Genomic DNA, 11831 nt, shown 5'->3' with positions numbered 1-11831 from the left:
AGATAATAGACACATAATTACCTCTTCATCCTTTTGCCTTGCCAATGTCTTCGAACCCCCAGTATGTGTATAAAGTTGCTTTGACCGATTTAGGGTACTTTGTTTACACTTTTCCTATAAATAAAGACACAAATACAATTGATCATGAAATGAATTTTAGAACTTAATGACTCCTTAATAGTGCCCTATTTTTTTTAAGGTTTAGAAACATAATGGACTAGTATATTGGGTTTTTAATTCTGTCACAGTCAATCAATCATTTTATTCAGGTATTCAAAACGTAAAAACTTGCAACACTAAATGGAATACCAATTCAATGTTAATTACTTTCATAGAGTCCTTCAAACAATATTGAAGGAACCATTTTCACTATTGTGCATTTATTCCTGATGGTTTATGCTTAGCATTTTCTTTTAAATTCTTTCTGTCATCATAAAACTTATGAAATAAGTTATTTCTTGTTTTCTTCCAGATTTTTCCTATCCTTTGAATCATTACCCGCTTTATTTTTCATTGTCATCCTCTTCCTATTGAAAGGTCCGGTACAAATTTGAGATATAATGCGATGAATATGAACAAAAGAAAAAATAAGGGCATATATCATATTTTAAATTACATAATAAGCTATCAAATTTAAGATTATACCTTAACTGTGTCATATGCATGTTCTTTCAGAGCAATGTCCATTGTCTTCCAACTCTCTTCATTAATGGAAAAATGTTGAAAGTCAGCACCCTAACTCCCTAAAAATCCACTTAATAAGCCAGCTGCCTGACTGATCAGTTGCAACTCTGTATTAAACTCCATTATGATCTGTCTACCAAGAGGAAGTACTATAGCATCAAGGATGCTCAAATTCATCCTTTTTTTTATGCCATCTTCTAAGGAATAAATAGCAATGTTTATATATACCTTTCACAATTTACTGGCTCACAAGAATAAACTTGCACTCTTCTTACATACACACAATGAATTTGATTGTGTCGTATCGATTTGGTACTTGCATGAAGATTACGGTGGAAAAACAAGATTCGAACAATACTACAAATTTAGAAGCCGAAGCATAAGAGAATATTCACTACTATTTGTGGATCATAATTTAATTTTGTTGATTAACAATTCAAAGGAAAGAGAATTAGTCCAAAACTCCAGGTATAGAGAGCTTGTTTTAATAGAATATAACATTGAAAATGGCACTAGAAAACTATTGGTGAGGACAGTCTGACCTACTCGAGAAATGTCACATCCTATTACAGTTAGATCTACACACAAGTATTACTAAGGGATGTTTCTGGTTTAGAATTCAGCCATAGTTAAGTCTATGAAGTTAATCATGTATTTTGCAATTATATTGAACATCTAAAAGGTGAAAATTTACTGTTATCTCCTCTTTCTTTGGGGATTATAAATCTATTTACTATGCTATTAAAAGTTTATTTTGTCCATCTAATTATGCATCTAGCATTTCTTATACTGATGGAAAAAATACCTACTACAATTAGTGATTTTCGTATATGTGTACTAAATGATATCTGCTCTTTTATGACAATGTCAATATCACTCCCAAGGAATCATTCAAAGTAACATGATTTCAACCAATACTAAATAATAAATGGTGGCCTATGATTTTAGTGAGGCATTAACAAAAGTTAAAATTTTTAATTGGACAACTCATATATAGAAACAGATTGTCAAGTTATTGCTCAATCCTTAAAACCAACAGATTTAATAGGAAAAATTACTGTATTTATCAGAGATATCCAAAAATTGATGAAAGAATTACCTGAAATAAGGGTGACATTGGCTTCAAGGGGAGGAAAAATTTTAGCACATGCAATGGCTAAATTGGCAGATGAAGAAGGGCTTAATTTAATTTGGACTAGTGATACTGGTCATGGAGCTTATGTTTTGGATCTGGCCCACGTTACTAGTCCAATGACCTCACCAATAAAAAAGAATTTTTTTTTTGGTTAGTTAATGGGGCCTAAGCCCAAGGATAAGAAAACAAAAACAAAACAAGAAACATTCAAGTAAAGCCTCAAAGACTAAGTCACCTCTTTAGCTTCCTCATCTATCAAATTTTGAATTTTTGGAGGCGCTTGATCAAGAAATTTGAATCCATTATTGTACTCAATGTTGATATTTTTCTTTGTAAAAAAAGCACCATTTTAGAAAAAAAAAATAGCACCCTTCATTCACTAAGAATGATGTTCATCTTTCACATTGTTGGATTATTCTTGATTTAATCTTGTACTGTTCAAATGGTAATGAATAATTTCGTTAAAACATCCATGGGAAACAGGAAAATCATTATTTTAAAATGGTTTCTTCAGATCTAGGACATTGGACATGATTTCAACATACGACATTTTGATGAATAAATTTGTTTGAATGTCTTCATAATTCAATTCAACACGATCGGGTCTATTAAGATCTAATAAATAACTATACATAAAAAAAAATAAAGAAGTAAAAGATAATACCATGGTTTGATTGATAAAAAAATCAAAGAAATAAGTTGGAAGATAAATGACAATCAAATATTCAAAATTTTGGGCAACCTAAATTCATACTTTTGTTGGCAGATCATAAAAAAAAGAAAAAGAAATAGTAGCAAAAACAAAGTATTTATCAACCAAGATATTCAAGGATTGAAGAAAATAGGATCTAAGTAGCTTTTAAAGTTGATTGGACCTAGTAGGAGATTCTTATTTCACTGCACAATATCGTTGTGAGCAACATTCTCCTTCCTAGTCTTTATAATTTGATTGCAGTTCTAAACTTTTCTCCAAATGGCATCTGTAGGAGGCTTCGTTGCCTGCTTCTAATTGACAAACCCAGGTGATAACTTCATCTAAAATTTCTAATAAAAGGCATCTGCAAAAAATAAAATGAAAAAATAAGTGGAAATGAATACATAAAAGTAAAAAAGGTATCTCACTGCATTGACAAACGGGTTGTAATCCTCTTCTGTATGATATTTAAGGATGTATATTATCGATTGAGTTTAAGTTTCAATAGAAACCAACATACGAGGAAGAATTTCAATCTTCAAGTCAAATTCATAACCTAAATGACAAAGATTGTACTAAAATTTCATTAAAGTCATCAATCTATACTCTCATTTATGGAAGAATTCAAACAATCAACATCATTTATATAGTACTTAACATACACCAAAAAAGCAAGTGATATAAAGAAATAAAAAAATCAAGCATTTTATTACCAATGAAAGTACTTATTGTGATGGAACAAGTGGACTATAAATTATGATTGGTTCCACAATATCTCCAAGTCAGAATATCCTCCCACCACTGTAATCACCCTTCAGACAATGTGAGAACACTGTCGAGGCTATTCTTTGCGAAGAGAGCAGAAAGATGACATATAGTTCCTGCTGCCCAAATCCAAATATTCCATTGATCACTCTATCATATTTACTCAATTTTCCAGTCTGTAACTTACTACAACTGCTTTATACCACAACATACAAAGTAACTATTTCCTTATTTAAACTAATAAATACTGGGGGATAAATTATGGAATGCTGCTTTCAATTATTCGAGGCTTGTGATTTCTCACCCGAAAACTATAGGCGTCGAAGAATTTTTTGTCAAGGATCCCTCAAAAATGCTTTCTAAATGCATTAAGTTTGATACATAATAGCTTGAAGTCTGATGAGCGGATAATTTATACGCTTTTTGGCATTGTTTTTAGTATGCTTTTAGTATATTTTAGTTAGTTTTTATTAGTTTTTAAATAAAAATCACATTTCTGGACTTTACTATGAGTTTGTGTGTTTTTCTGTGATTTCAGGTATTTTCTGGCTGAAATTGAGGGACCTGAGCAAAAATCTTATTCAGAGGCTGAAGAGGACTGCAGATGCTGTTGGATTCTAACCTCCCTGCACTCGAAGTGGATTTTCTGGAGTTACAGAAGCTCAATTGGTAAGCTCTCAATTGCGTTGGAAAGTAGACATCCTGGGCTTTTCAGCAATATATAATATTTTATACTTTGCCTGAGATTTGATGGCCCAAACAGGCGTTCTAAGTCAGCTCAAGAATTCTGGCGTTTAACACCAGAACTGGCACAAAAGCTGGAGTTAAACGCCCAAACTGGCACAAAAGCTGGCGTTTAACTCCAAGAAAAGTCTCTACACATGAAAGCTTCAATGCTCAGCCCAAGCACACACCAAGTGGGCCCGGAAGAAGATTTCTGCATTAATTACTTATTTCTGTAAACCTAGGCTACTAGTTTTCTATAAATAGGACCTTTTGCTATTGTATTTTCATACTTTGATAGACCTTTTCACGTTTGGGGGCTGGCCTCACGGCCATGCCTAGACCTTGTTCTTATGTATTTTCAATAGTGGAGTTTCTACACACCATAGATTAAGGTGTGGAGCTCTGCTGTTCTTCGTGAATTAATACAAGTACTATTGTTTTTCTATTCAACTCAAGTCTATTTCTTCTCCAAGATATTCATTCGCACACAAGAACATGATGAATGTGATGATTATGTGACACTCATCACCATTCTCACCTATGAACGCGTGACTGACAACCACTTCCGTTCTACATGAACAAGCTTGAATGTGTATCTCTTGGGTTTCTAATCTCAGATTGGAACCTTCGTGGTATAGGCTAGAATTATTGGTGGCCATTCCTGAGATCCGGAATGTCTAAATCTTGTCTGTGGTATTCTGAGTAGGATCTGGGAAGGGATGACTATGATGAGCTTCAAACTCGCGATTGTTGGGCGTGTGACAGACGCAAAAGGATCAATGGATCCTATTCCAACATGATCGAGAACCGACAGATGATTAGCCGTGCGGTGACAGCGTGCGTAGAACATTTTCACTGAGAGAACGGGAAGTAGCCATTGACAACGGTGATGCCCAACATAAAGCTTGCCATGGAAAGGAGTATGAATGATTGGAAGAAGGCAATAGGAAAGCAGAGGTTCAGGAGGGACAAAGCATCTTCATACGCTTATCTGAAATTCCTACCAATGAATTACATAAGTATCTCTATCTTTATTTTATGTTTTATTTATCTTTTAATTATCAATCCTCCATAACCATTTGAATCCGCCTGACTGATATTTACAAGATGACCATAGCTTGCTTCAAGCCGACAGTCTCCGTGGGATCGACCCTTACTCACGTAAGGTATTACTTGGACGACCCAGTGCACTTGCTGGTTAGTTATGCGGAATTGTGACAAAGTGTGATTCACGTTTGAGAGCTCAAAGTCTTTGGCGCCATTGTTGATTATCACAATTTCTTGCACCAAAGTCCCACTACAATCTTCATACTAAAATGTGTAAGTGCATTGGTTGCTCTCAGTAGAACAGCTCGTATCTGAGGACTCCTCTCCTCTCCTATACCTTTTGTCCAAATAAGAGATCAATGATGATGTCGATAAACTCCCCGAGTCAAAATAATTGAGCTGAATCTACAACAAAATTCTACCAACAATGATAACATTGATAAGTCCTAGCATTATATTGGACCTACTGTAACATTTATATTGGCATTGAATTTAATATTTCTAATGAGTCAAAACTGAACTTATTTGATGGCCACTTGTCTCAGAGCAACCATTGCAGGAACCACAACTAACCCAATGAACATCACTGCCAATGTCAATCTACACATGAATCTCCATTGGAGGAGAACCCAACCTAATCTTTGTATAGTAAAGCCTGCAATAATCCAAATTTTTATTGAATATGCTATAAATAAATAATGAGTAAAGTATCATTTTTATCCCCAATGTTTGGGATGAGTCCTATTTGTGTCCCTAACATTTAAATCGTCCTATTTATATCTCTAACATTTGTAAAAATAATTCAATGTTATCCTGCCATCAATTATACATCATGAACTTTCGTTGGAGTTTTGAAAATCTCTTCTTGAAGTTAGAATACAAATGTCTAGGTCAGAACCAATGATCCACTATAGATAATAACTCATTAAAATTTGAAACTAATCCCTACAACATTTACATAATTCATTTTTTTAGGGATATAATTGAACCTGAACATAAATTTTGGATACAATACTAAAATTGAACACATCCAAGTGAGACCTAATTGAGAATGAATACATCCAAGTGAGAATAATTAAAAAATACAATCTGATCTATTAGTATAATTGACAGCAAGATAACATTGAATCACTTTTATAAACGTTAGGGATACAAATAGGATGATTTAAACGTTAGGGACACAATTAAGACTTACCCCAAATGTTGGAGATAAAAAATACTTTACTCATAAATAATTCACTCTGCTACCATTACAAAAAGAATAATTGAGAATTGAGAATAACAAAAAGAACAAAAAAAGTTAATTTTACATTTTAAATTGAAAGAATCTTCTTTGACAAAGAACAATGAGAGTAACTGAGTAACAGAAGAAATGAAGCAAATTTGGAAGTGAAATTGGAGAAATTACCCAACTAGCTAGGGATAGATCGAAGGTGCCCAAAATAGGAAAATCAATAATATAGGTAGTTGTTGTTTGCTGCAACCTACGATGTTTGACAGAGTCACATGCTTTGAGCTAGCTTAACTACACTCCACGGTTCATCAGAAAAGCTTTTTCAAGCACTACAAGAAAATAAGCTTTCGGCCACGCTTTTAAAGCGTGCCAAAAAGTGCTTAAAAGGGTGCCGATAGCTTTTTGCCATGCTTTTTGAGCTTCGGGACGCTTTTGAAAGGGTCACATCCGCAAGTGTTCCGTTTGCTCTATCACCACGTTTTTGTAGATCTATCGGGACGCTTTTTTTGCCACGCTTTCATCTCTTGCCACGCTTTAAAAGCATACCGAAAAGTGTACATATCGCCACGTGGTGCACGAAATTGTGATCATCAACAATGGCGCCAAAGACTTGGAGCTCTCAAACGTGAATCACACTTTGTCACAATTCCACACAACTAACCAGCAAGTGCACTGGGTCGTCCAAGTAATACCTTACGTGAGTAAGGGTCGATCCCACGGAGACTGTCGGCTTGAAGCAAGCTATGGTCATCTTGTAAATCTCGGTCAGGCGGATTCAAATGGTTATGGAGGATTGATAATTAAAAGATAAATAAAACATAAAATAAAGATAGAGATACTTATGTAATTCATTGGTAGGAATTTCAGATAAGCGTATGAAGATGCTTTGTTCCTCCTGAACCTCTGCTTTCCTATTTCCTTCTTCCAATCATTCATACTCCTTTCCATGGCAAGCTTTATGTTGGGCATCACCGTTGTCAATGGCTACTTCCCGTCCTCTCAGTGAAAATGTTCTATGCACGCTGTCACCGCACGGCTAATCATCTGTCGGTTCTCGATCATGTTGGAATAGGATCTATTGATCCTTTTGCGTCTGTCACACGCCCAACAATCGCGAGTTTGAAGCTCGTTACAGTCATCCCTTCCCAGATCCTACTCAGAATACCACAGACAAGGTTTAGACGTTCCGGATCTCAGGAATGGCCGCCAATAATTCTAGCCTATACCACGAAGGTTCCAATCTGAGATTAGAAACCCAAGAGATACACATTCAAGCTTGTTTGCATGTAGAACGGAAGTGGTTGTCAGGCACGCATTCATAGGTGAGAATGGTGATGAGTGTCACATAATCATCACATTCATCATGTTCTTGGGTGCGAATGAATATCTTGGAGAAGAAATAGACTTGAGTTGAATAGAAAAACGATAGTACTTGTATTAATTCATGAAAAACAGCACAGCTCCACACCTTAATCTATGGTTTGTAGAAACTCCACCGTTGAAAATAGATAAGAACAAAAGGGTCTAGGCATGGCCGTGAGGCCAGCCCCCAAACGTGAAAAGGTCTATCAAAGTATGAAAATACAATAGCAAAAGGTCCTATTTATAGAAAACTAGTAGCCTAGGGTTACAGAAATAAGTAATTAATGCAGAAATATTCTTTCGGGCCCACTTGGTGTGTGCTTGGGCTGAGCATTGAAGCTTTCATGTGTAGAGACTTTTCTTGGAGTTAAACGCTAGCTTTTGTGGCAGTTTGGGCCATCAAATCTCGGGCAAAGTATGGACTATTATATATTGCTGGAAAGCCCAGGATGTCTACTTTCCAACGCAATTGAGAGCGCTCCAATTGGGCTTCTATAGCTCCAAAAAATCCACTTCGAGTGCAGGGAGGTCAGAATCCAACAGCATCTGCAGTCCTTTTCAGCCTCTGAATCAGATTTTTGCTCAGGTCCCTCAATTTCAGTCAGAAAATACCTGAAATCACAAAAAAACACACAAACTGATAGTAAAGTCCAAAAATGTAATTTTTATTTAAAAACTAATAAAAACATAATAAAAACTAACTAAAATATACTAAAAGCATACTAAAAACAATGCCAAAAAGCGTATAAATTATCCGCTCATCACCACGCTTTTGAATTGTGCTGATTAGGTTGATTTTCAGTACGCTTTGAAAGTGTACCGATAGAGCACATACAGTCACACTTCAAAAGCGTGGCTTGCCAGCTAAAATCTTTTGCCACGCTTTCAAAGCGAGGCTATTTCTTTGTCAAATTAAAAAAAAGGAGAAAATTAGAAGGTATAAAAAATTTATTTTTTATTAATTTACATGAATTATTTACATGCTAAAATTACAATTAAAAAATTACAATACTTTAGCAAAACTAATAATTGAATTAGGACAAAATAAGTTCATCATTAGAACTTAGGAGATCATTAGAACTATCAAATTTGTGGCCAATTTGCAACCATCACAGTACAGATTTAATCAGGTAAATCTTGATTGAGAAGTGGTGATTCAACAATGGTTATGTGCCTGAACTCTTCCTTCATAAGAAATCAAAGTGCCACTCTTCACATCAGCCAATGTTTTGGGAATCACCTGCATAACAGTCACCAAAAAATATAAGTAAATTAATCAAAATAGGGATAGTTACAATTCTTAAAAAGAAAAAAAGGGGTGAAATATAAGACTTTGTCCATCTACAAATAAAAATAAATTGAGTTCTGGTGTAAACCTGTGACAATAGTGCATCAAGTTTTCCACTATTCAGTAATGATGGGAAGACATCTCCATGGCTAGGAGGGTACCTATGCATGAAGGAATTACTCATAAACCAAGCTTAGGAAGACATCTTCCCAAGCATGAGAAGTCAATTTAATTCAGATTGTTATCTCCAGGATTGCTGAAACATGACATCGAAATGCACGAGACAAATCACAATCCAAAGTGTAGTTAATTGGCCATAGATTCATATCCTTCTAAATCTGAATAGCCATCTAAATGGTAGTTTAAAGGATAATTATGCTATGTAAGTATCTAAATCAACCTCTAATTCATCAACAAGCTATATTTATAGCAGTCCTGGACTTCCAATTCAAAGGGAGAGAAATGCATGACTCAAGTGAAACTAGTTACATCAATGCAGTTGAATAAAAAAGACAAAATACACAAATAAAATCATACCACATGCCTCTGCCAGTCTGCCCTTTGGATGGGAATGGCAAAAAGTCAGTAACAAATAACCAAGCTGCAAAACCAATCAAAACGCCTAGTGATGTTCCAAATTCTAGTCAATAAAGTTTATCAAACTGATCATTGCGATACGCATCAAAGAAGAACGAACTAGTAAATAAGTAATTACATACTGAAAATTCTGCATCTAAAGTAAGAATAAAAAAATACAAATAATTACAATAAACAAGTAAAATAATAAAATCAGATTCATCATATTTTGGACCAGTGCAACCCATAGTTGTTCCCAAGCCTCCATTGAGCTTAAGCACTACAAGCTTGTCCCAGAGGCTCTTCACCTCAAAAGAAGTTGCACCAGTTTCAGTTCAGGCAGCAAATACATTGACTAGTTACATTAGATTCAGACCAATCAATCAGACAAAAGAAAAATGCAAAAAAGAAACTTACCTTCAGGAGTTGGAGCTAGACTATCATAAGGCACAACGACTTCATCCGTAGGCGCCTGGATCTTGCTCCACTCAAACCAAAGAGCGGCATTGACCTGAACAGAAATGAAGCTGGCAGTTACAAAAATGAAGCTGTAACAACAAAAGCAAGCAACAATCATAAAGGAAAAAATTTGTTGAAGGTTTAAGAAAACAATGTATCCCATGTTTGAAAATTCTGAAAAGTGGAACTGAAAGGTGATTTAAAATGGAAATGTAAAATTTTCACATAGCACACTTACGGAGGTAAAATTCAGGGAGTAATATACCATATGATATATTTTTTCAAAATAAAAAAAATATCACTATAAAGTTATAAATAAAAATTTTACCCAAATCCAACCAAATTCAGTATAAAATTTTAAACTAAGATACCTCAATAATTTGTTCACCACTCTTGAGACAGTTTCTACCAATTACACAAACCGTTCCATCAGAACCTCCACTAGTGATCTTTGCTCCACATAACATTGTGTCTTCTACTTTAGAGGCTGCACTATGCTGCACCTCCTGCAGCAAGTGTACAAGCCTATCTGTTGCGTTGGAGCCAAGTCCGCAAGCACTGTAGCTATAGTGACACTGCAAATCATAATTAGTTAGAAGCCAAACTATACTCACACTTTTTATTTTAGTTTTCTTCAATTCAAAATTGAAAATCATCAACTAAAGTCTCATTGTCTCATGTAACAAGTAACAACTCTCAAGTCTCAAATACAACACCCAATCGAAACAGGTACTTCTTCTAAAATATTCCTATTCATATCCGAAAAAATTAATTAAGAACCTAATAAGATGTTGACCCGTATTATGTTAAGCAAAGCAGTTTAGTTAAACATATCAAACTATTTAACAGGTCTTGGCTATCATCTTCACAAGTCACCAACTTGATATTCTATAGCATAACACATTTGCCACAGCAAAAAAGCACTCCCCCAAAACCCTAAATTCAATGCACCAAAAATAAAAAACTCATCTGACAATTAGATCCAGTACCATCCCTTAAACTATTATAAGTATAAATCTCTGTACAATGATTGTAACCATATCAATAATATCATATCATAACAAAAGCAGCAATAATAAATCAATAACAGATGAACACTTTTAACAAAAGAAAATATAGATTAATAGCAATAACAAAAAAATGAATAAGAACATAGGAAAACCTGAAAAAATAAATAAACAGAAACAAAAATTTTAAAAATACGAACCAGAGGAGGTAGCAGAGTAGCAGTGGCCAGCAGAGTAGTTTAGCGGCGAAGAAAGTAGCAATGATGTTTTTCGTGTAATAAAGCCTAAAATTAAAACAAGTCACCCATAGAAGGTCACTTCCAGTATCAACTTGCACCCAGTAATCAGTACCAGGAGTGCCGAGCTTGATTTTCGTGTAATAAAGCCTAAAATCAAAACTAGAACAGAACAGAACAGTGCCGATGCGTTGATGGTCCGACAAAGAGAGGGAAAACGTTTGAGAGGGTTGGGTTGATGGTGCGAGGGTTGGGTCCGAGGGTTACGATGGTGGCGATAGAGATAGGGCCGGGTGCAAGGGTTAGAGGAAGGCTGTGCGACGGTCATTGAGGGCTGTGCAACGCTCATTGATGAAGATGACGATGAAGGCTGTGCGACGGTCATTGAGGGATGGGTGCAATGAAGATCGATGAACAGCGACGGTGCGGCTTCACTTTTATTTAAGGTTAAAAGGGAATTTGGAAACTGAAGGTAAAGTATGTTGTTGTTATCACTTTAGTTTAGGATTAAAACTGAAAACTTACAAAAAAAAAAAAAAAAGTAAAGTGTAGACAAAATGGGTGGAAAACTAAATTTTGGGGGAAGGAACTGTATCGACACGTTTTTGTAGGGTGCCA

Source organism: Arachis hypogaea, chromosome 18, assembly GCF_003086295.3.
Source record: "Arachis hypogaea cultivar Tifrunner chromosome 18, arahy.Tifrunner.gnm2.J5K5, whole genome shotgun sequence".
Lineage (NCBI taxonomy): Eukaryota > Viridiplantae > Streptophyta > Magnoliopsida > Fabales > Fabaceae > Arachis > Arachis hypogaea.
This window is presented reverse-complemented; position numbering follows the sequence as displayed.